A 25,422-nucleotide genomic window follows, 5' to 3' on the forward strand; every position below is an offset into this window, starting at 1 on the left:
GACTGAACACCAGTGTGGATACTGGAGTACCATACCCCATTCCAAAACACTTACACCACTAACCACCACATAGGTGGTTGCCTGCCTACTACTGGATGTGTCAGGAGGGAACATGGGAAACAAGTGTACAATAGCCTCCCCTTTGATATTCACAGTGGCACACTAGTCATGTAATCCCTGTACATGGTACGTGTCAGCACAAATGGTGTGTCAGCTAGGGAAATGTAGGTCACTACAGAAAGGGAGAAGGACACAGTCATACCTAACAAACAGTGATAATGCCCTCAAACACATTACCTATGCAGAGTGACTGACAAAACCACAGATAGAGTGCCTTTCATACTACCTACACAGAGGTTACCACTGCTGGATATACATAGTTAAGTCACACCCATAACAGTTGTCCAACAACCATGGCAACACCTCACAATATCCCCAGCCTAAATGACTTATGTCTGTCATCCCTGGCACTGCAGTAAAGAGCACATGGTGGAGGTACAGGTTCCTACCCACAAATAAGCCATACCCTGGAGTAAACCACCCAGCATTAAGAAGCAAGGCTCCTCATTAGTAGATGTCAGACATACCCCTGTTGAATGTTATGCAGATAGGTAATATGCCATATGAGTCACCTTGTGTAACTGTTTGACAGGAGCAAGTACAACCACATTACATGTGTCCCAAGGGGCAGGGTAGCATAACAGTATGCTGCTGTAGGCCCAGGGCCAATAGCATACTACCTACCTATGACACAATGCACACACACATGTACTCATTGCAATATCAACTATGTGAGGTGGAATGAGTGTGCCACTGACTGTTTGCAAGGTCTGTAATGGTGTGATTGCTCAGCATGACTTTGTGTCTGTCATGGTAGTGTGTGTCCTTGGTGTGAGGCCAGAGAAAGATGTGTCAGGTATTGGGATACAAACATGCTACATTGCCATATGTTGTGCTGTGTTTCCTTGTATGTGACTTCGGTGTAGGTAGGGGTATGGCCACAAAGACTAGGGTGCATTACCATTGAAATCTTTACCGTGCATTGCATGCATTGTATGGGTTGACACTGTTCCTCATCCATTACCTTGATACAAACCCCCAGTGTAAGGTTGTGCAGTGGACCTCAAACAGTGTGCTGACTGCTGGTGTATACTGGTTTGTTGTATGGAGTGTGCCAGGCACTGTCACACAGTTGTTGGCTGAGCACTGATATGTGGTCATTTACATGTGTATCCCCCAATAGACAGACAGATGCTATATATGGCAGTTCAGTGATATCACTACAGTAGAGTATTATGTGTGCCATATCACTTGCTCACATATATTTCTTTTCCTTCCAGGGCGATGGTGCACCAGCGTAACCCCTTGTACTCTGCTGCAGAGGAAGAGGAGATACACCAGAGCCTGGTGCATGATTTGCCACACTCTTTTCCCGCACCAGCCAGAACCAGCAGGAGAGGACTGCACTGTGGCAAGACCTTGTCCGTCGGGTAAATGACATAGGCATGCATAACAGGACATATGAGCAGGTACACCATCACTGCAGTGATTTAATTAGAAATGTCCATCAGCATGCATCTGATATCCACAGGCAACAGCTTGCCACAGGTGGTGGGGCGGCTATACACCCCCCCTTCACCAGACTGGAGGGGCTCCTCCTAAGTGTTGTGGCTCCAGCCCAACAACAACAACATCCGCAGACATGTGTAATGATGGAGGCTGGAGTCACCCAGCATGTGGACATGGAGCGTGCAGGTAACATGCCATATCTATAGTTGACTATTCTCTACACTGGTAGTTTATGCATGTGTGAGATGTGTACTGTGTTTGTAGCTGTTATCCTGGAAATTATTGTGCAAGAGTGATATTCTCAATATCAGCAGTAGACCTGTGAAAGCCAACTGTTGTACTACTGAACTGTATCATACTCACAGTATAAATGGCACAGTTGTGCCCACTGACAATAAATGTCTTATTTGTGCAGGTCCCTCTGGTGTAACAGCAAGGCAGCCAATCCATGCTGGTGAGTGTGTAATAACAATACTTTTAATACTAATGATAATAATAATAATACCCTCAAACAGTATTGCTATGTGTTTAATTGCAGGTGTGTTTGTGTCTGTGTGTTTGTATCTCATGTACTGAGGAGTGTGCATGTGCCCATGTGCCCATGTGTGCATGTGCCCATGTGTGCATGTGCCCATGTGTGCATGTGTGCATGTGTGCATGTGCCCATGTGTGCATGTGTGCATGTGCACATGTGCCCATGTGCATCTGTGGTAACATTGTGTACACATTGTAAACTGTGTTTCCTGTCTTCCTCTCACAGGTTCTGGTGTTGCTCTGGTGGTGTGCAGCAGGGAACCTGAATCCACTGCTGGGTATAGTGATAATGATGATACATGTGTAATGGCACAGGGAGGTGTGACAGGGTCTGTTGTTGGTCAGCCAATCGACAGTACACAGCAGTCAACCCCATCAATGCGCACAGTCATCCTGCCAATACATCCATTGTCACCAATGTCCTTAGGTGAGGGACAGCATACAGTGGGCATTGACCAGGGTAATGTGGTATCAGTGGCACATGCATCCCCTCACAGCAGCCATGGCCAGAGTCCTGACATGGTACCACACAGGCAGATGTCTAGGGGTTCTCGTGGGAGCATCTGTGGTCGTACTGCCCCTGTCAGACATGCCCACAGAGGTCTTTCAACCTCAGCTATGTTCCGGGCTGTAATGCAGGCACAGGAACGTATGGAACAGTACACCAGACAGGGTCTGAGGGAGCTGAGAGCACATTGCACTGCTATGAATGACACTATGCGTGACGTTGCGGCTGCCATCTGTAATTTCACCGAGGTCATTGACAGACGTTGGGGGGACACATTAGATCTGTTCCACAACTACATGTCCATGAGACAGGGCAATGCAGGACGGTTGAGGCATCGACGTGGAAGTATGCCAGCAACATCAGCAGCTGGCAGTCATCGTGGACGACAACAAACCCGCAGCCGCTCCCATAGTGCCAGTACCAGCCCCAGCAATGCTGGGTCTGTGCTGTCATCAGACCGCCCTAGGAGACCACGTGCACATGGCTCTGGACAGTCCCAGCAGGGACATGTCTCCAGTCATCAACCAACTGCTTCTGATGACAGTACCCAGTCTGGCTTAGTACCTGATACTGTCCGTAGCATCCCTGCCAGGCACAGGTACTGTATCCATGGCCAGAGACAGTGATCTGTATGACCTGGCAGGTACAGTCTGTGGCTGTCCACAAACACCCATATATGGCAGCCACGAGGTAGAACTGTGTGCATGCATACACACATGCATAATGCTAACACCTAGGGCTAACACATACATGCACACACCACATCAACATTGCCCCATCTTGTACTGTTGTCCCTCACTAACACACACACACATACATGTCGATCGGTGGTATCAGTGGCAGACTCAGGCATACCAAGTACACACCCTGTGCATATGATGAAACTGTGCCACCTCCTGCAATCTGTAACATTGATGCAGGAACAGGTTAACATGGTGCTGATGCACAGGGTGACTACATAGAAGTGTAGTAATATTATCATGTTGTCAACAGTACAGTGTAATGATATCATTGTGGGTATATCCCAGCATGCCTGATGCATTAACAGTATGATTGTCATTGTATTGTTTTGTACACCACTATTAATTACCATAGTGTAATGTCTGCACATCTTTGCATTCTGGTGGTAAGGCTGAAAACACAAGGCCACCTACATAGGTAGCACAGGGGATAAGAAAATGGAAGTAATGATACTCAATGCCGGACATGTAAACCGCAAGATGCATGCAGTCCAAACTCTACTCTGCATGGAGAATGTTGATATCTGTGCAGTAATAGACAACAGGTTCAAGACTCACAAGAGCACCATAGCACTACCAGGTTATACCTCATACCATGCTTGACAGCCCTAAAACACAGAACTAACTATGACAGGAGGGTGAGTCTCATTAAATGTCAAGGATACTGTGGTGGCATGACAGGTAGCTTACATCCTTCTAAGTTGGGAACTGCTGATTGAGGGCTCAGTGTCTGTTATTCTAAAAGTGTATTACATCCGGTTTAAGCACTTGGGCTTCAGGCCAGTTATTTTACATTAAGAAGGTTCATGGTCTGCACTCTTGTGGGAGGAGAGGCTGGACTCTGCCTGTCTGAGCTGGTAATATCTGGCTAAAGGCTTATAGTGCCTGCATATTTGAACTGTTTCTTACTGAAATTGGTACATCTTGTTTGCTGTAGCATAGACTAGATCCAGGCCTGCTGAATGTAGCTTTGTTTATATGCTTGTTTGCTTATTTCCCTAAAACACTAATTCCACCTAAAATGCGGCTTTTCATTGCTTCTGTGGATCCCTAGTGGCATCTGCATTGCTTACTGTACTTATTTCCTTGTTTCACTTGAAAGAAAGTTACTGTTTGTCATTTTTGCATTTAAGTTACCTGTAACACATTGCATTTAAGTTACCTGGCATTTGCTCACTAAAGCAATTATATACGCCAGCACTAACAAATTAAAAGCACTACACCCTCACAAACTCCCCTTGAGTACCTTGTTCCCCATTGGCCCTTTTTGTTGTCAATTATAAAGGAATTCCCAATAGTATTCTAGCATGTCCAAAGGTCAGTTGTCAATCTCCTCTCCGGTCCAGCTGGTGAATCTGGGAATCTTGAGGCAATGTTACAACTGCCTCACGTACACAGACAACTCTCTCCTCCCCCCAACAAATTCCAACACATGTGAGAGATGCAACCATATAGCCAAACTGGAGGCTAAGCTCTCTCAACTCAGTACTGGCGAAACCTGTCAGGAAGAGAAGGAAACCACAGTCACTACAATTCCAGTCTCACATAGACCTACCACGACAGCGAACCAAACATATAAACACAGAAAAACATACTCAGAGACTCTAAATAAAAATCTGCCTAAGCAACAGAGACCTCCAAAGCAGACACCCAAGCAACCGCTACCCCAGAACAGAACAAGTGCAACACATAGCTCACAAAGCCAGTGTGCCGAACAGTCACAGCCCTTAAGGCTAAACAACACACCTGATACACTTGTAATAGGTGACTCTATTGTCAGGCACACTGACGTCCCGCTCACCAGGCTGAACAAGGAGAAGGTCACAGTGAGATGCCTTTCGGGCGCTATGATCCGCCACATAACACAAGCACTCAGGTCACTCCAAGGCAAGTACAAATATGACTCAGTCATTGTCCATGCCAGTGTGAATGACCTGAGACATACTTCCCTGGACTACATGATAAGGGACATAGAGGAGCTCTCTGAGCATGTGGCCCAGGCTGGTATGACCCTGACCTTGAGTAGCATCTTACCCTCACCAAGAATGATGCCACAATATGAAGACAAGATGATCAATTTCAACAATTGGCTTAAGTTTCGGTGTCATTCAAAGGGGATCCAATGCCTGTCAGCCTGGGATGACATGCTCGACAAGCTACGATGCTTTGCTAGGGACGGCTTACACCTGTCACCCCTGGGCTTTCGGATATTGGCATAGGCTCTTCCTACCCCCATAGTACCTTTTTTAGGCAAGGCTCAAAAGACAAAACCACCACCATAGGTATTACAAGGGATAAGAAACTAATAGTAATGCTACTCAATGCCAGCAGTGTAAACCCCCAGATGCATGCACTGGAAACTGTCCTTAGCATGGAGAACATCAATATCTGTGCAGTAACAGAATCCTGGTTCAAGGCTCCTGAGAGCACCCCAGCACTACCAGGTTATACCTCATACCATGCTTGTTGGCCCCAAAACTTGCACCGAACCAGAACAGGAGGGGGAGTATCAATATTTGTCAAAGATACACACACCTCCAGGTTGGTGGCACAGCACAAAGCATCAGAGACTATCCATGTGCATCTAACAGTGGGTAAAACTGCCTTCCAGTTTATAGCCTGCCACACACTACCCTCCCAAACCCAGGAACCCCACCTGGCCTTCCTGAGAACACTGGAAATATGAAGGTCTCTCCAAACACCATTATATTGGTGGACTTCAACTACCCAAACATAGACTGGGAGCATTACTCTGGCTCCAACACCCTAGCTCAAAGGTTCCTAGCATTTATACACTCAAATGCTATGGAACAACTTGTTACCACTCCCACAAGAGGGGGAAACATACAGGACCTGATCATCACCAATGTGGGGACTCTATGCTCCAGACCAGAAGTGTATCCCTCACTGGTAAGATCAGACCATAAACTAATCTCACTGGATATTCACATCCCAACCCCACCCCCTGCCCACAAAATCACAGTGTAAACCTTCTCTACAGCAAATGCACACCCCTCAAAACCGAGGTGGAATCCTTTAAAGCTCCCGGGCCTGTGGAAAATATGGCTCAGACTGCAGAATCCTTTATAAACACATTCTATGAACACCTTCAGGAATGCATGGATCATGCAATCCCAAATAAAAACAAGACCCAATCCTCCAAAGGCAGACGTCCTGTCTGGTGGACCCCAGCCATAAACAAATTATACAATAGAAGGAGGAAGCTACTACATGATAGAGCAAAATCCCAAAAAGGGAAGGCATCTCTGATCAGTGTTAGCAAAATACTATGGGCACTCATAAAATCATCTAAGTCCAGCTTCGAGAGAAGAATTGCACAGGACACTAAGGATAATCACAAGGCTTTCTTTAGTTATGTTAGGAACCTGGGTGGGAATTCCCAGATATGCTTAGAATTAGTCCAAAATGACAAAAATCTACACCGCACCAACAGACATTGTCAACATCCTAGCTGACAGGTTCAGCGCAAACTTCTCTCCCCCTTCCCCACCAGAAAGGCAAATATCTATCCCAGCAGAGTGCTGCCCCCCTGACATCTCAGATGCTCAGGTAAGAGCCTTCCTCTCCAAAGCAAATAACACAGCATCAATGGGACCAGACGGTGTCCCGGGCTGCGTCCTACATGAACTCCAAGATGAGCTAAACCCAAACATAAAACTACTGTTCAATCTCAGCCTTACCACAGGATATGTACCCAAAAAGTGGCGTACAGCAACAGTGGTCCCTCTACACAAAGGTGGTGCCTCAATGGATCCTGGAAACTATCGCCCCATAAGCCTGACTAGCTTGGTCTGCAAAGCTATGGAAAGGATCATCATGGACCTCATACATAAAGATATTGGGGACCTACAGACACTGGTTCCTACCCAGTTTGGCTTTAAGGGCAGATCCTGCCTCTTAAACCTGGTTGATTTCTTTGAAACAGTCACCAAGGCCATTGACGAGGGGAAGGTGGTCCACACAGCCTACCTGGACCTCGCAAAAGCCTTCGATACAATACCCCACTCGGGCATTATAGATAAGCTCACCAGCTTACATATAAACCCCTATGTCACTAGATGGGTTGCAAACTGGCTCAAGGACAGAGCCCACATGGTTAGAATTGCTGGAGCCATGTCAGACTCCAAACCAGTTACAAGTGGCATCCCACAAGGCTCAGTCCTGGGACCTCTCCTGTTCGGTATATATTTCTTGGAGGTACAGGCCAACACGGAAGGACTGTGGCTGACCAAGTTCGCAGATGACTGCAAACTGGGCGCTATAATCGACTCTCCAGCCGACACAACCATCCTCCAAAAGGGCCTCATAGAAACAGACAACTGGTGCCAGAGCCATGGCCTCAAGCTAAATGCCACAAAGTGTATAGTCATCCCCTTTGGCAAAAACAAAGTGGTCACAAATTACCACATAGGTGGTAATCCATTAAGTACGGAAGAAGTAATTAGGGACATGGGGACTGAAGTTGATAGCAATCTGTCATTTGACAACCATGTGGCCAAAGTGGTTAGAAAAACATTTTATATAGCCCACCTAATCATGACGGGAGTCACATCTAGATCAGGGGAGGTCATCGTGCCTCTTTACTCATCCCGCATCAGGCCCATAATTGAGTACAGTGCCCCTTTTGGGATGTACCTTACCAGACACCTGCAGCAACTGGAAAGACCCCAAAAGTACCTCACCAAGAGGATCAAAGGGCTCAAACAGATGCCACATGCTGCCTGGTTAACAAAACTCCATACTCAGCGGCATACTGCCTGCTCAGAGGTGATCTGTGCCAGACATATAATGCCATGTACAACCCGGAAGTAATGGACATGCTGCACCTCTGAAAATCCAAATCCCATCGAGATACGCGCTCGAGAGACTTGAACCTCAGCACTGACATAAATAGGACATGCTGGAGGGACAGAGTCATAACCCAGAGGCTCCCTTCACTCTGGAATAAAATCCCAGTCCAGGTTAGGCAGAGTCCCTCATTGACTCTCTTCAAGAGGAATTTTGATGAGTGGATGTGGGATTGTAGGTTTACCCCGGGTATCACTTCTGTGTCAATGTTAGACAGAGGCACAGTATACTAACCTCAGAAAAGGGCATAGCAACATTAATTTAAAATGGGTGGTGAAAGCCAAACACACTCTGGCTTGGCTTATAAATCCCCTAGGGCAGATAGCCTAGTAAGAACCTATGAACCTATACCCACACCCCCAGGTTGTTGCCACAGCGTGATGCATCACAGACTATCCACGTGCAACTAACAGTGGGTTAAACTGACTTCCAGTTCATAGCCTGCTACAGACCACCCTTCTAAACCCAGGTAACCCACTTGGCCTACTGAAGAATACATGAATATCTGCAGGTGTCTCCAAACAACAATATATTGGGCAGCTTCATTTACCCACACATAGACTGGGAGCATTACTGTAGCTCCAACACCCTAGTTGAAAGGTTCCTAGAATCCATACACTCAAATGCTATGGAACAACTTGTTACCACTCCCACAAGAGGGGAAAACATGCTGCACCTGATCATCACCAACATGTGGACTATATGCTCCAGACCAGAAGTGTATCCCTCACTGGTAAGATGACACCATAGACTACTCTCACTGTATATTCACATACCAACCGCAGCCCCTGCACAGAAAACCACAGTCAGAAAGTTGTGTAATGCAAACTCCATGTATTCACATGAGGCAGGCTTCACACATGGGAACTATTTAAGGTCACAGGTACATATGTCTATGTGGCACACACATACCTCATGTGTGCATTGACATTACTGATATAATCTATGTCATACAATATTGAGCAACACCCAACACACATGGACAAACTGTGTGACAAAAACACACATGGTATTTGTAGGATTCAAACCCCTACCTAACTATGTTATGACACTTGAGAGAGATACATTAGCAGAGCACGCTATTCGCATTACTGGGAGGTTTCTTTTCTCCTGCTATACTTATAGGGTGCTGACATCATCAGTGTTTAGAAAGAGGAATGTACATCATGTAGTGTGTTCTTCTAGTTGCCAAAAGGGACATTTCTTTCACACAGAATTGCACACACACTGAGCATTTGCAGGATTCAAACCCCTACCTAACCATGTTATGACACTTGAGAGAAACGCATTAGTGGAGCCAGCGAGCTATTCACATTACTGGGAGGTTTTCTTTCTCCTGCTATACTTATAGGGTGCTGACATCATCAGTGTTTAGAAAGAGGAATGTACATCATGTAGTGTGTTCTTCTAGTTGCCAAAAGGGACATTTCTTTCAAACAGAATTGCACACACACTAACCCCCCTTTCCCCAATCACCCACATTGCCCATTTGTGGGATTCAAACCCCTACCTAACTATATTATGACACTTGAGAGAGACACATTAGCAGAGCGCGCTATTCAAATTATTGGGTATCTTTTCTTCTCCTGCAGTATTTATAGGGTGCTGACATCATTATTTATAAAGAGGTATGTACATCTATTACTATCTGTCAGTAAGGGGGATAGCATATATATACATTAACAGCCGCCTACTTCAGGGTCACATATGCACATCAGCACTGTCACGTTATGTTTTATACCATGCTTCGTGACCACAGGACCTGTAACACACAACACAACCAGTTCAGACCACCCCTCCCATATCCAGGAGCCACACTTTGCTTCCCTGGGAACAGTGTAGGATATGAAGGTGTTCACATACACCATTACAGTGGTTAACTTCAGGTACAGGTATATTGAGTGGGGGAACTACTCAGGCCTCAACAACATCACCCTACAGCCACTACAATTTGTGAATCCATGTGCTATGGCAGGACCAATCACCACAGCCACAAGGGGGAATACATATTGGACCTGACCATCTGCAACATGGGGACTCTATGTTCCACACCAGAGGTAGACCACCAGTGTTAATATCTGACCATAACCAACTTTCCCTGGACATCCATAGCCCATCCCCACCCCCAGGCAAGGAAGTCACTGCAAACAAAGTATGTATCAAAAGCAGACTTTGCACTTGTGAAGACTGGGGTGGAAGACTTCAAAGGACCCGTGCTGGGGGATTATACAGGACACTCTGCATAATTCTTGACAATTGCATTCTATGAGCATCTGGAAGGTTTGCATTGATCATGCTATCCCAAATAAACCCAAGACTCCTCCACAAAAGGAGACCTGTCTGGTGTACACCAGCCATATATAAGCTGTACAACAGAAGGAGGGAGCTAATACATTACAGAGCAATATCCCACAGAGGGAGGACGTCTCTGAACAGTATTGGCACAACACTTCAATCCCTCAAAATCATCACTTCAAAGTGTTGACAGTGAAATTGTCCAGACGCTGCAGATAAGGCTCCCCTCAGTCTGTAATTGATGCCCAATTACTGTTATAAGTCCTCGCCAACCCTCTTCCAGCAAACACCAGCCACATGGATATGACATTGCAAATTCAACCCCTGGGATCTCCACTGTGTCCCTGCTTGACGGAGGCACAGCACACTAGCCTTAACCGGTGCCTTCTGTGACCTACTTTACAGAGGCACAGTAGCCTACTGTACTGGGGAGGCAGACACCACACACACTCTGGCTAAGCTTGTGTTCCCTAGGGCAAACAGCCTAGTATTGACCTCTACACCCATATGTTTAATTTTCAGATGCACAATATTTGTTGCTGATAAACTGTTTGCAGGTCTTTATTGCCATAGCTTTCCCTGTTTCTATGAACAACTTGTGTATCTGTGGAAGATGTTTGAATATGAGAGGGATCCACTATTTAACTTATGTCTCTGTTGTCATTTAACTGTGTGCACACTGGGCAGATTGCTGTATTGTGGGAGGTTCCTGGATTAACACATACAAATGCCAGATATGTGTGGCCAACTGCTAAACTGAGACATGGCCTAAGTGTGTGAGCATGCCCAGTTCAGGCTTTCCATGGCTTGTTGCCTGACATATGTCTCATTTATCAAGGTGTGTGAGCATGCCCAGTGTGAGCTTTCCATATGTTGAAATCTGCAGTCCACCACATTTGTGGTTGTGTGTGAACTTCAACAATATTTCACATTTATAGTTGTGTGTTGGGAGTCATGTTGTGTACTTACTGCCCAACTGCTTTGTGTCTGAACCCAACAGGGATTATACTGTGCCTGCAGGGTTTCCATGGGATAGTTTGCATACAGTTGTCAACATCCTTTCATACTGACCAAACACTGTAATATCGTATAGTGTACTGGTTCAGTACTTTCACTGTGGTGGACAGTATCCTGGGTTTCAGTCCTATCACTGCTTTAAATATTCATAGTGAGCACACCAGAATGGTTACGGGCCAGTTGTGCACATATGACCATGTTGCATTTTGTTCAGATATGGACTACTTAAACCAGGCTTGTCCAACATTGGTAGTGTATTCCACAACTTGGGTGGACATTGACAAACACTAGCTATGTGCCCTAGGCCATTTCTAATGCTAGTCAGAGAGTGTGTTTGTCCTTCAACACACATTGTAACTGGAGTTTGCCATGGCATATTTCAAGGTTAGTATACTGTGCCTCTGTCTACCCGTGACATAACAGTGATACCCAGGGTAAACCTACCATCTCCCATCCACTCATCACGATTCCTCTTGAGGAGAGTTAATGAGGGACTCTCTGGATAACCTGTACTGGGAGTTTACTCAAGAGTGGAGGGAGCTTCTGGGTTATGGCTCAATCACTACAGCATGTCCTATTTATGTCAGTGCTGGGGTTCAGGTCTCTCATGTGCATAGCTCACTGGCATTCAGATTTTACAAGGTGCAGCATGTTCATTGATTCCAGCTTGGACATGGCTTTATACATCAGGCACAGATTGCCTCTGGGCAGGCAGTATGGCACTGTGTGGAGCTGCAGTTTGTTTAATCAGGCAACACATGGCATCTGCTAGAGCTCTTTGATCCAACTGGTGAGGTACTTTTGGGGTCTTTCCAGTTGCTGGAGGTGTCTGCTGAGGTACATCCCACAGGGGCCATTGTACTCAATTGTGAGGCTGATGAAGGATGACTGAAGAGGCACGATGACCTCCCCTGGTCTAGATGTGACTACCTTCATGATTAGGTGGATATATGGTATGTTTCTGTAACCACTACAGCCACATGGTTGTCAAATGCAAGATATCTATCAACTTGTGTTCCCAGGTCTCTTATTACTTCTAAAGTACTTAATGGGTTAACACCTATGTGGTAACTGGTGGGCACTTACTGTTTATCCACAGGGGATGACTATACACTTTTCTGCATTTAGCTTGATGACATGGCTTTGGCACCAGTTGTCTGTTTCTATGTGGCCTTTTTGTAGGATGCTTGTGTCAGCTGGAGGGTCAGATATGGTACCCAGTTTGTAGTCATCTGCAAACTTGTTCAGACGCAGTCCTTCCATGTTGGCCTGTACCTATGGGAAATATATACCAAACAAGGGAGGTCCCAGGACCGAGCCTTGTGGGATGCCAGTTGTAGCTGGTTTGTAGTCTGACATGGCTGCAGCATTTCTGACCATGTCAGTTCTGTCCTTGAGCTGGTTTGCAACCCATCTACTGACATAGGGGTTTATATTTAAGCTGGTGAACTTATCTATAATGAACACGTGGGGTATTGTATGGAAGGCTCTTGCAAGGTCCAGATAGGCTGTGTGGACCACATTCCCCTTATTAATGGCCTTGATGACTGTTTCAAATGAGTCAAACATGTTTAAGGGGCAGGATCTGCCCTTAAGAAGGCCACACTGGGTAGGGTCCAGTGTCTGTAGGTCCCCAGTATCTTTATATCTGAGGTCCATGATGATCCTTTCCATAGCTTTGCAGACCAAGCTTGTCAGGATTCTGGAGTGATAGTTTGCAGTATCCATTCAGGTACCACCTTTGTGGAGAGGGACCACTGTTGCTGTACACTGCTCTTTGGGTACATATCCTGTGGTAAGGCTGAAATTGAGCAGTAGTGTTATTTGGTGTTCCATTCTTCTTGGAGTTCATGTTGGACACAGCCTAGGACACCATCTCGTACCATTGATGCTGTGTGTTTTGCTTTGAAGATGCTGGCTGTTACCTCAGCATCTGCAATGTCAGGGGGCCAGCACTCTGCTGGGATAGATATTTGCCATTTTGGTGGGGGGGGGGGAGTTTGCACTGAACCTGTCAGGTTGGATGTTGGCAACGTGTGTGGGTTTGGTGTATTGTTTGTAATATTTGAGTAATTCAGAGCATATCTGTGAATTCCGACCAAGGTTCCTACCATCAGTTAAGAAAGCCTTGTGATTATCCTTAGTGTCCTGTACAATTTGTATCTTCATAGGTTCATAGGTTCATACTAGGCTATCTGCCCTAGGGCATTTATAAGCCTAGCCAGAGTGTGTGTGGCTTTCGCCACCCCTTGCTATGTGAATATTATGCCCATTTAGGGTTTACTTTACTGTGCCTCTGTCTAGACATGACACAGTGATGACCCCCAGTGTAAATCTACGATCTCCCATCCACTCGTCAAGATTCCTCTACAAGAGAGTCAGCGAGGGGCTCTGCCTAACATGGAGTGGGATTCTGTTCCAGAGTGTAGGGAGTCTCTGGGTTATGAATCTGCCCCTCCAGCACATCCTATTTATTTATGTGTTGAGGTTGAAATCTCTCGCTCTCGCTGCTCTGATGGATTTGGATTTTCTGAGGTGGAGCATGTCCATTAATTCTGGATTGGACATGGCCTTGTACATCGGGCATACATCACCTCTGAGTAGGCAGTATGTGACTGAATACAGCTGGGGTTTCTTCAGCCAGGCAGCATATGACAAATGTTTGAGACCCTTTATCCTCTTGGTGAGGTACTTTTGGGGTCTTTCTAACTGCTGCAGGTGTCGGGTAAGGTACATCCCAAATGGGTCATTGTACTCAATTATGGGCCTGATAAGAGAAGAGTATAGGGGCACAATGACCTCTCTTGATGTAGATGTGAATCCTTTCATGATAAGGTGGCCAATATAGAAGGTCTTCCTAGCCACCTTGGCAATGTGAGTGTCACATGAGAGGTTACTGTCCACTTGTGTCCCTAGGTCCCTATGCTTCTTCCATATGTAATGGATTACCACCTATGTGGTAATTTGTGAGTACCTTGTTTGGTATTTGGAGAGACATTCATACTCTCCAGTGTCTTCAGGAAGGCTGAGTGGGGTTCCTGGGTTTGAGAGGGTGGTCTGTAGCATGCTACAAACTGTACAGCAGTTATGCCTATGGTTAGTTGCACATGGATGGTCTCCAATGCTTCGTGCATTGTCAGTAACCTGGAGGTGTGGGTATCTTTGATGAATATGGATACTCCCCCTCCTTTTGTGGTTTGGTCCAGGTTTTGGGGCTGAAAAGCATGATATGAGGTATAACCTGGTAGTGCTGGGGTGCTCTCAGGAGCCTTGATGCAGGTTTCTGTCACTGCACAGACATCGATGTTCTCCATACTGGGGAGGGCCTTGAGAGCGTGCATCTTGAGGTTTAGACTTCTGGCGTTGAGCAGCATTACCCTTATGTTTTTTACACTTATGTTTTCCAGGGAGGTGGGTTTGTCTTTTCAGCCTTGCCTACAAAAGGCACTATGGAGGTGGCAAGAGCCTTAGCCAATATCCAGAAGCCCAGGTGTGACAGGTGCAAGCCATCCCTGGCAAAGCAGCATGGCTTGTCAAGCATGTCATCCCAAGCAGACAGACATTGGATCCCCTTGGAATGACACCAGTAATTGAGCCAATTGTTAAAGCTGATAATTCTGTGTTTGTACTGTGGCATCATTCTTGGTGAGGGTAGGATGCTGCTCAGGGTCAGGGTCATACCAGCCTGGGCTACATAATCAGAGAGCTCCTCTATATCTCTTTTCATGTAGTCCAGGGAGGTACGTCTCAAGTCATTCACACCAGCATGGACAATGACTGAGTCATATTTGTACGAGTGACCTGTGTGCTTGTGTTATGTGGCGGATTGTAGCGGCCTACAGGCAGCTTACTGTAACCTTTTCCTTGTTCAGTCTGGTGAGCGGGACATCAGTGAGTCTGACTATGGAGTCACCTCTTACAAGTGTATCAGGCATGTTGTTTGTCCTTAAGGGCTGTGACTGTTTGGCACACTGACTTTGTGAACTATGTGTTGCATGTGCTATGTTTTGAGGTAGTGGTTGCTTGGGTGTCTGCTTTGGAGGCCTCTGTTGATTTGGTGGAATTTTAATTAGAGCCTCCGGGAATGTTTTTGTGTGTTTATGTCTTTGGTTTGCAGTTGTGATAGGTCTATGTGAGACTGGGTTTGTGGTGTGTGTGGTTACCTTCTCCTCCTGACTAGTTTTGCCAGTACTGAGTTGAGAGAGCTCGGCCTCCAGTTTGGATAAATGGTTGCATCTCTCACATATATTTGTATTTCTTTGGGGGTGGAGGGGTTGTCTGTGTACATGGGGCAGGTGTAACATTGCCTCAAGATTCACAGATTCAACATGTTGTAGCTGGCCTTAGTGGATTTTATGTGTGGCCATATTTTTTGCCATAATACTGATCAGAGATTACTTCCCTTTTTGGGATTTGCTCTATCATGTAGTAGCTTCCTCCTTCTCTTGCATGGTTTGGTAATGGCTGGGGTCCACCAGGCCAGATGCCTGCATGTATGGAATTGGGTCTTGGTTTTATTTGGGATTGCATAATCCATGCATTCCTGAAAGTGTTCATATAATGCATTTATAAAGGGTTCTGAGGTGTGGCCCATATTTTCCACAGGCACAGGGCCTTTAATGGATTCCACATCAGTTTGGAGGAGTGCAACATTTGCTTTACACATGTTTTTCACTGTGGTTTTCTGCCCAGGGACTGGGGTCAGGATGTGAGTATCCAGTGTGATTACTCTATGGTCTGATCTTACCAGTGAGGGATACACTTCTCATCTGGCCATAGAGTACCCATGTTGCTGATTATCACATCCAGTATGCTTACCCCTCTTGTGGGAGTGGCAAGTTGTTCCTGAGCATTTTGGTTTATGAATTCTAGGAACCTTTGACCTAGGGTGTTGGAGCTAGAATAATGCTCCCAGTCTATGTTTGAGTATTTTCAGTCACCCAATATAATGTTGTTTGGAGAGCTTGATATTTTCATGTGTTCCAACATAGGCCAAGTGCGGTTCCTGGCATTAGGAGGGTAGTCTGTAGCAGGCTACTAACTGGGAGGCAGTTTTAGCCACTGTTACTTGCCCGTGGATAGTCCATGCTGCTTCTTGTTGTGGTACCAACATGGGGGTGTGGTTATCCTTGACAATTATTGCTAGTCCCCTCCTTTTGTAGTTTGTTCCATGTTTTGGGGCTGTAAAGCATGGTATGAGGTGTAACCTGGTAGTGTTAGGGTGCTCTTGTGAGCCTTGACCCAGGTTTCTGTTACAGAACAGATATCAACATTCTCCATGCTGAGGAGAGTTTAGACTGCATGCATCTTGCAGTTTAGACTTCTGGCATTGGGTAGCATTACGTCTAGGTTCTTATCCCTTGTGATACCTATGGAGGTGGGTTTGTGTTTTGAGCCTTACCTATTCAAGGCACGGTGGGGGTGACAACAGCCTTTGCCAGTGTCCAAAAGGCCAGGAGTGATAGGTGCACACCATCCCTAGCAGGTGGAGCATCGTGTCTTGCTCAGCATGTCATCCCAGGCTGGCACGCATTGGATCCCCTTTGACTAACAGCAATACTTAAGTCAATTATTGTAATTGATCATCTTGTCTTCATATTGTGGCATCATGCTTGGTGAGGGTAGGATGTTAGTCAGGGTCATCAAGTTTGCATATACTACATGGTGTTACATTGCTTAACACATGGCAATCATGCCTCAGGTGGTGCTGCAGGGCTGTCTATATTGGATGCACATACTACACTCCCTGTACATGTTTGAAAGCAGGTTGTGTCAACTTAGGCATCCCTTTTACTATATGTGTGAGTCAGAGAGAGGTATCATGTCCAGGGTTCCTACTGAGCCAGTGTATGTGCTATGCATTGTCGCTTTGCCAAGGCCAAGGCATACTGGGCATGCCTCCTTCTGCCTACTGGGGCAGGCTCAGGTTGTTCCTCCTCCGAGTCACGCTCTGCCTGTGATTGGCTTGGCAATGGTGGGGGGCTGTTTGGCCCAGCCCTATGCTGGTCCTGCTGTAGCTGTTTTCGAAGAATCATATTATGTAGCATAGCACATACCATGAAAATTTGGGTACATGTAGTTGGTGAGTACTGCAAGGCTCCACCAGATGTATCCAGGCACCGAAACCGTGACTTGAGCAGCCCAAACACATGCTCGATTACATTTCGTGTTTGTGCATGTGCCGCACTATGGCGTTCTTGTTCAGGTGTGTGTGCATTTCTGATGGGTGTCATCAGCCACGGCTCCAGTGCGTAGCCAGCATCCCCCACTAAGTAACCATGTGGGATGTCCCCATTGGCAAATGTCTGGTACAACTGCGTCAAATGCCAGATATGGGAATCATGGTAGCTTCCAGGGCAGCCAGCACACACATTCATTATTATGCCCTGGGCATCACACACAACCTGGCAGTTGATGGAGGGGAAGCCCTTGCGGTTAATGTAGGCCCTACCCTGCTCACCAGCTGGTGCTTTGATGCATATATGCGTGCAGTTTATTACACCCACTACCTCAAGGTATTCCACTATTTGCTGGAAGAGACGCATATTGCTGGCCAATACCTCATGGGAATTGGGGAAATATACATGATCACTGACATGTGCTGACATGGCATCCAGGAACTGGTGCAGTACCCTGGATGCTGATGCCTGTGATATCCCCATCATATCACCAGTTGGTCTCTGGAAGGTACCTGTTGCTAGTATTCTTAGGCCACCATATACCTTGGTTTCCACTGGGATGGGTTCCCCTCTGTTGGTTCTGTGTGTGAGACGTGGCCTGCACAGCTCAACAATTTGCTGTAGGAGGTCCCTGTCTACTCTGTAGCACTCCACTATCTCCAGCTCATGTAACCCCTGGTAGGTGACCCTGGGCCTGTACACTCTTCTCCGTCTCCTCACTGTGGGTTGTCCGGCTGCATTTGCATAGTCACCACCCTCAGCAAGTTACATATGTCTCCTTATATCAGCTATGGCAGCCCCTAGCATTTTTGGTCTGAGTGAAGCTTTTTCAGTTTTCACTTCTAATAGCTTACTCCTCTGTTGCAGTGTCTCTTGAGAGAAACATTCTGCACTGTTGTTTGCAGAGTTTTAAGTGCTGGGCTGGGCTACTGTTCTGCCTGTGTAATTGCCTGCTTCTGATTGTTTTCACCTGCTAGCTCTGCCAGTAATCCCTGCTAGCTTTCTACTATTTCTCATGCTTCCTTTTTCCCTTCTGTTTCCTCAGGGGGGAGTGACGTGCATACCAGCGAAAACATGCTCACAGCGGCTAACACACGCGCACACATGCTTAGACGGACTAGAATCTGCTTATTCAGGTTAAAACACACGCACACCAGTGCAAACAGGCTTACAGGTGTTTAAACAGGCTCCTACATGCGTATTCTGCCTTAAACGCTCGCACTCACGCTAACACGCGCACTCTCCCTTACTCATGCCTACCTGCGTGCACACGCGCGCATGCACGCCCTGCAAGAAACTTTGGTGTTATCCATAGTGTACACCTTCCATTTCTTGCCTTTCCCATGCCTACTTGTTGCCACTCCTCTTTCCATGATGTGTGACTGACATCTTTCACATGCCACTGTGCTCCAATGAGCTGCATTTCTTTCATACATTGCCCCCTGTGATGTCACCTATCTCCTACTCTGTTACTCCCCCTTATCCTACTCCTACACTTCACGGAATGTGCTCATTTCCTATGTGACAGTATGATTCACTATCCTACCACTCATTTACATGGGATTACCTACTAATGCTTAGTTACATGTCTTACACTCAGCTTCCCCCCTTAGCAACCCCTACTCGGTGGCCATGTTGTTTTCAGCCTGCTATTCCCTTACATTGTAAATTCATGCTTTGCATAAAACCCACGTTTGTGGGTTTAATATTTTTATTTTTCTGTTTTTTTATAGCGCAGCCCGTTTGCACGGCGCTTGGCTACGTTTAAACATTTATTTTATTTTTGCATCGGGGTACGTTACCAGTGGCCACATATTTGGCCATTGGCATGCTGCCTAGGACATTTGCAACCTTTATTTGGAGCTGACAAGGCTCCATTGTGTTATTTTCAGAACGGTACTCAGTTATCAACTGAGTACATTTCTGCAGATAACACGGCTCTTACACGGGCAGGTTTCTGCTTCCTGGATCGTGAAATTACCTCATTTGCATGCCTTTCAGCTGCAAGTGAGGTAATTAGCATATCCACGCCCTGTCCGTGTAAGAGCCATTTTAGGTGCTCTCTTACACGCACATACAGGCTGTTCCTGAATTGCGATGGCTGCATGGAGTCTTACACTACTTTTAGACTCTGTGCAAGCCATCGTGAATCCTGCTGAGTCTGTTTTCAGTTGAAAATCACTTAATAAAGGATTTTTTTTTGTTTTGCACAAGCAGCAACTGCGGTGGTGGTGCTGCGCTAGTGTTGTCACCTCACAGTAAGATATTGTCCTGTTCGATTCTCAGCTAGAGCGTCTTCTGTGTGGAGACTTGCGTGAATGGGCGTACCTACGTTGAAGGTTGTGCGTCAGGGCCAGCAACTCGCCATGTAAAAATCTACTGCCAATCATTAGCGGGCCGGAGTTCCACTGTGGCGACCCCTAACCGGGAAAAGCCAAAAGACATAACAACAACAAGAATCTGGGACAAAGGCAAAGACAGTGGGGCAGCAAAAGCACAACAATAGGGGAAGATTTTAAAAGAATGCTCTTATTATTATTATTATTGTTGCTAGAATAACAGATTTCGCATTAGCAGTCATTTTCTCTCCAGCTAACTTCCAGGTCTTCAGCCTGGTCTCTGCTGACCTTAGAGCCTTCTGTGATCACTGCTTACAGCTGATTACGCAACCAGTGGTTTATCCTGTGGGTTGACTGTTTTAGTGGGGATGACTTGTTGCAATCGTTGATACCCCAAAGCCCTCTTCTTAGTAGGAAGAAGTCTACTTGAGTTGCCTGTTGGCAACTCTTGTATGTGATCTTGTGACTATCTCTCTTGTGAGCTTGTGACTATCTCTCTTTCTGAACCACGTGTTGGCAGTCTGAAACACAAATGTGATTTAGGACTGCAGTCCTTAAAGATTTGCCAGAAAACCACACATCTTATGATTATCAGATCAAAAATAAGAGGGAAAAATCTGGACATTTTTCATAATACTGGACAGTTGACAGGTATGGTGAAAACTGACTTTGGTACTAGAATGAAATTTTTTCCATACTGGACAAAGCAGCTTCATCTACAAAACCATGCTCAGAAAATCAGGAGATGATGAAAGGTGGAGCTTAATGTTCATCTGCTGAAGGATCCAGAAATGATGATAATGCTTTTTTGCTTCTTACAATATTAAAATTGGATTAGGAATGCCAGAGAGTGGAAGTAATATCATTAATTTGACTCATGTTAAATTGAGGCTTGTTTCAGTCCTAAATATCGGATATGAAATTCATATGATCTTTGGTGAAGTACCGTTTGGACATTTAGGTAATTGTTGGGGAAATTACATTTGAAATATCTTTCCACCAAAGTAATAATTTAATTATGATTCTCCCTCATCATTGAATGTTATAAACTCCTTAAGGAAGATGAACTATATACATCCCCTTTTATACTAAGCAGCGTTGAAGACAAAAACTGTTAGATCTTTAGAAGTTGTCTTTAGAGAGAGAGAGAGAGAAGTCTAATGTGTTTGTCTTTATTTGATCAAAGGGGTGATGTTCCTCCCCAAGAAAATATATTTAATTGTTATTTTAAAGTTACACAAATTATTTGGCAAGGGTGTTCAACTGGGCAGCCTTTCTGAAAATAATGGGGACATTTAATCATTAACAGATTTAGCATGAAACGGGTATTTATTTTATTCAAACAGTCAATATTTGCAGGAATTGAATATAATATCTGATAAATAAAATCACTTTCTTTACAAAAGGTTGTAAATACTCAGTAAAACTCACAGTTTCTAAGAGGCCAGTCAAACCACTATAAAATAATGCTACCTACTGGTTTACATACATACATACACACATGCATATACATATATACACACATAGTGTGTGTGTGTGTGTGTGTGTGTGTGTGTGTGTGTGTGTGTGTGTGTGTGTGTGTGTGTGCATGTAAAGCAGTAGGTAGCTCTATTTTATAGTGGTTTGACTGGCCCTTTGGAAATTGTGAGTATCACTGAGTATTTGCAACCTTTTGTAAAGAAAGTGATTTTATTTATCAGAAATTATATTTAATTCCTACAAATATTGCTTGTGTTTGAATGGAACGAATACCCTTTTCTTGTTAAATTGGTTAATGAATGTATTCAAGCATTGTTATTGTGCATGAGCCATTTATTTTTTTGTGGGACACTAATGTTTTACTATATGTTCAGGGACTTGTACAACTGTATCTAGAAAATAACTATTACTTTGATAGAGTGAACTGAAGAGACAGAGTACTGTATAGGCTGCAAAGTTTGTCTGCCAGCTGTATTAATTTATTTGAGGTACTTTGAACAGGTTTACATGTACTAAGATTGCATTTTCTACAAGAAATTTTTTTTTATATTATCTTGTGTATTTTATGCAAAACAAGACTCCTTTTTTAAATATTATAATCAAACCAGTCTGGCTTCTCATTCACTTATACAAAGTCTGATGATACAATTTTTAGATGTTAAATTATACACTAAAATGAGAAGATCAGGATTTCTCTCTCTCTCTCTCTGTATATATATATATATATATATATATATATGTGTGTGTGTGTGTGTGTGTATTTGAATATATATATATATATATATATATATATATATATATATATATATATATATATGAAAAAAGAACAATACAGCAGTAGACATGCTCCTCCATGCTTCCATATACTACTGTTGGTTTAAGTACATTAACCTTATGAAGAAATTTCTATGGGGAAAGAGGTTATACTGGGAGAAATAGGAATTTGGTAGACTATCAAAGGCTTTATCAACATGAGGGTGGGTGGCCTATTGGTTAAGGTGTTTGCTTTACAAACACAAGGTGCAGGGTTTGAGTCTCACAAGGGATAATTGGCTAGGCCTGCAAAGGCAGTTAGCCTAGTACTAACTTATGATTATTGAATAAGGATTATACACATGAGATTCATCAAGGAGTAGCTAGAGTTCATTTAGTCAGAAAAAACATTCATTATAAAGCCAGAAAACATGTTCATTATGGAGCAATAGATGTCCATCAGTCACAGTGTTTATATCGTAACTTATTATATTGCACTTCTTGAAGAGGCTGCAGGTTATAATAAGACAGCACTGACATGTTATTAAGTGATATGATTTTGCGAGGCACAACATGGGGGGGGGGGTGGCAGAATAACCTGTAAGAGTTCATCAGGCTTCTTGGACATACTAGTACACACTCTGGTTGTATTTTGTAGATGGCACGAATGAAAGAAAATGTTTACAGTTTTCAGCTGACCATTTCAAGGTTTTAAGAAGACAGGATTTGGATTATACGACACTACAAATTAATAGACTGGTTTATTTTTGTGAGAAACAATTTTAGTTGCCATACAGGAGAGAGAATTTTATTTGCCAGACAGACCAGGCTATGTACGGATTAAAATACCCATGGGGCAAATGTTATATAGGACAAACTAAAAGAAAATAAGACACAGTAGCTCTGGACATTAATATAAAGAAGTAAGCTCTTGACACAGAAATTTGGAGAAAGCATAAAATAATATGGGGAGGGGAGGCCTAAAAATAGGGACAGATTTTACACAGTGCCCTTATAAACTTAGAAAGCTGATAGAATAACAGGATTCATGTTGAAAATACATTTCTGAAGAATACAAAGCTGAAACTCAAATGTTTATCATTATTTAGCAACTTCAATCATCAGTGATTTGCCAGAGGATAGACAGTGCCTCATACCAGTGCCTGTATATGTATGCATATATCCCTGTCATAGATGCTCTGGTCTTTGGTTTTGCTGTTCTTCCTGGCCATTTTATTAGACAGAAGAAGATGGAGCCAAGGTACACATCCATCTATTGGATGTGAAAGCTGTTCAGTGTTCCTCTTGGTCATTTCGGATCTTGTCCTCTTTGTTCTCTTTAAGATGGGGATTCATCAGGTGGCTTCAGACACTAATCAGGATAGAGATGAAGGTAACCTTGTGGTGGCAGTATGGGAAAGGAAAGAGAGTTTTTGTAGGATTGTACTACAGCCATGGTGCAAGAAATTTCATGAATGGTCCCATTTGTTTATATCTTTTTCTCTGTAATTAGTCCTACATCTCTAAAACCACTGGTATATGTTGTCTTGCATTCAACAAATTATTTTAATATGAACATAAACTCAAGCTGGCCAAATATAACTAGGTCAAAAGGAAATAAATTAACATTTTACACTGTGTGAAAATTTAGCTATGGTACACAAAACTAAACTAAAGGAATGTAATAATGCAACTCAAGGAAGTGTGGTACATGAAGGAATGACTTAAACATAGCAGAATTTATAGTCATGATATAGGTGGTTTAATTATTTATGCAAATGTAAGAGTTGATGGGAGAGGTAGTACAGAAGTGAATCACTTAGCTTTTTATGAAACCCATTTTATTGTAAGTAGGTTCTATGAGAGAGTGTGCGTGGGGGTGGGGGGGTGCCAGAGCCTAGACCCTATCATGGTAAAATATTTATTTTATCTTTAACTAGATATGACGTGTCAGTTGCACTTACCTACTTGAATGAGTGACCCTAAAGCTTTGGTCCTGTTTTCTTGTTTAAGTGACTTGTTCAGAGTTGCAACATAAGTAGAGAGTGTAAGTATTAGGAATATTGACAAGTCATTACAAAGTAAGGTCTTCGTTCTCTTCATGCACTGCAGACGTGCATTAAAGTACTGTGTACTGCTGGTGAAAAAAATGAGGAGAATCCTCAATTAAATAGAGGACACTACATAGAAGCGGCTTCCCCTGTACGAAGGAAAATCAAATAGTCAGCTATGCACAGCAAGGAAATGTATTTACCAGATGTGAATAGTACTTTGAAGTAGCCATAATCTGACTTGAAAATGACTCGTGGTGTGATAAAACAGTAGAATGAGGGTGGAGAGCTGGGGTTATTGCAGTTAAACATGACTGTAGTTCTTAATTTTGAGTTTTGGAGATTTATACCTGAAAGCACAACACTCGCATCATATCACAGTGCAGTGTGGAAGACCACAAACCAAAAAATAAAAACAGCAATATGTAATCTGTCTTGCAGAAAACTGTAAACCCTGTTTCCTTGATTATATAGCTATGCATAACTGATTAGGGTATGTAACAGTTTCCCATGCAGTTATGAACACCATTATTTGTATTTGATTGCAGGAAAATTAATTGAAGCCCAATCTCCCTGTAAAACAAGACTTATACAAATCCAGCGTAATAAAGTAAACATCACGGATATATGGAGTGCAAACCCTTGCAAGACAAGACACTGTAACACATCATAAACAGGGGGGTAAAATGTCAAATGATGCTTGGAGGAGAGCTCTCCTCACTGTCCCTTATGAGAGGCATGAATACTCTCAAGAAATGTCGAAAAAGAAATGGATGACAGTTTTAAATGTCTCAGACGTATAAACATGCAAAAATAAAGGGTCATTTGATGAGGCTGGGCAGGTTGGAAACAGGGGAAGCATGAGAAGTGTTTCTTTGCACAGAAGGTTGATAAAAGAATATCTATATGCAAACTCACAAGAACTGAATAAATGAAATAAAAAAAAAACACAGGACTAACATAACTGTAGCACTAAGGCAAAAAAAAAAAATCATGTAAAGTCTGATATTGTAATTAACACAGAAAATAGAAGATGTGGTTAACATAAGTCTTATTTAGCAACAGTTTCTGCTTTTCTGTGCTTTATCA

The sequence above is a fragment of the Protopterus annectens genome, chromosome 8.part0, assembly GCF_019279795.1.
Source record: "Protopterus annectens isolate FY-2018-M chromosome 8.part0, PAN1.0, whole genome shotgun sequence".
In the NCBI taxonomy this organism is placed as follows: Eukaryota; Metazoa; Chordata; order Ceratodontiformes; family Protopteridae; genus Protopterus; species Protopterus annectens.